At 37.2% G+C, this 1,744-nt stretch overlaps 1 long non-coding RNA gene across 1 annotated transcript; it reads left to right on the top strand.

Annotated features, from left to right (window-relative positions):
* The first annotated feature begins 458 nt into the window (after positions 1 to 458).
* Positions 459 to 1,491, top strand: LOC119910585. Its single transcript, XR_005445649.1, has 5 exons — positions 459 to 527; positions 620 to 665; positions 1,018 to 1,028; positions 1,117 to 1,176; positions 1,297 to 1,491. It is a non-coding gene; the product is annotated as an uncharacterized LOC119910585 (long non-coding RNA).
* Positions 1,492 to 1,744: the final 253 nt, after the last annotated feature.

Consider the following 1,744-nt stretch of genomic DNA (forward strand, 5'->3'; position numbering starts at 1 on the left):
TATAAAGTACCTGGACCACCTTCACAGTGACTATTTACAGGTATATTTGGCATGTTAACAGTGAATTATCAGCTGAATACACTGACTATGAACATTTTCTAAATGTGTTCAATATAATCATTTGATGTAACGGAATCCGGGCAGCATGTTATCTTTCCCCTGCAAAATACACTGTTGAGCAAACAAGGAAATGGCTGTGCCTGAAGGTGATTTTTCAGAGAAAAGGTTTGCAGATACAGCGTCAAGTTAAGGGTGGGCCAGTTGTCATCATAGTCACCCCTCTGGTTACGCCCCTGCTCTCAAGTGTCTGTGAATGTCCTTATATTAATGTTTAGAGGTGGAACAGTCAGTTGCTCTCACATGGAAAAACACTGACTGGCCACACCCACAATCACACCTGTCCTACATCTATCAGTCACATTTCACAACTTGTGTGCAACAATAACACACCCACATAATGTCGTACAGCCCCTTATAAATACAGACTGAACACACACATTAGACACAATTCTGGATTTTTGCACCAGGTATGTAATGGTTACTGCTGATTATTTGTAATGACTGCTAGAAATGTAATGATTCAGATTTTTAAGATTCTTCCTTTTATTTGTTTGCCCAGGAAAATACTTTGTACTGCCCTTGTCAACAAGACAAAATGAGTGAACGTAAGTCTCTTTGATTATTTGTTAAGAATGCTTTAGAATAGTTTTCTGCGCAGAACTTTGAACAATATCTAATTATTATCGTAGGTTGAGAATGCTGTGCTTTAGTGCATTGGTGAAGTTAAAATACTAATTGTACTTTATTCTATTTGTATGCACACATTTTAATGCATATTGCACTTGGTCATTTATTTCACATTTGAGAGCAGTAGGTAAAATCTTATCATAAACGCTTTAAATGTTTTAATGGATTATTTCCATTTTGCCATTTCAAACTGTCCCGTGCAACCTCTTTTGACACATTTGGTTTTTAGTTACTTAATTTCTGACTTTATTTTTGTTCTCTCCATCACAGCCGGCAAAAAGGTGAGTCAGTTTGTTTCATTATAGTTCCTTTAGACCTGTGACTAACAGCATGAAAACATGTGTACTCATGATGCGGTTTCCCTCTCAGGACATTAAGGCAAAGAAGCCAGAGGCGGCGGAAGGACACTCAACATCTGGGTCAGATGGAGTAAGTCATCTTTCATCTTCCTGAAGAGTGCTTAATTAAAAATAATTAAAACTATACAGGCGTTTCTCTGTCTGTATTTTAAGAAAATGCATCAATCATTGTGGTTGTGGTTGTTTACAGGGGAAAAAAGAACATGGAAAGCCACAAGGAAAGGAACCTGGAAAGGAACACGCAAAGGAACCTGGGAAGGAAAAGGGACATGGACATGGAGCACCCCGTGGTGGTCACAAATAAATGATCCTTTAATCGCCATTCTGTGATAATGATTGTAAAGAATTAAATGCATCTCTAATAAAATAATCCAGAAAAAGACAAGACTGATTTATTGTTTATTCACATATATAGCACAATTATCCAGAGCAAACGCATGGAAACTTTTATGGCTCCATTCACAACTCAACAAATCTAAAGCCTCTATAATTTAAGTGTGGTAAACATGCGTTGTGTTTGTTATGAATTTTCAGCCATGTCAGCAACATCATGTGGCAAACAAATGTTTGGAGGATTTCTGCATAGGATGAACTGATTACATTGGTGAAATAAAATGCAATAAAAGTCAGGGTGATAA

The sequence above is a fragment of the Micropterus salmoides genome, unplaced genomic scaffold (assembly GCF_014851395.1).
Source record: "Micropterus salmoides isolate LMB-PRFRI ecotype aquatic unplaced genomic scaffold, ASM1485139v1 Ms_hic_scaffold_19, whole genome shotgun sequence".
In the NCBI taxonomy this organism is placed as follows: domain Eukaryota; kingdom Metazoa; phylum Chordata; class Actinopteri; order Centrarchiformes; family Centrarchidae; genus Micropterus; species Micropterus salmoides.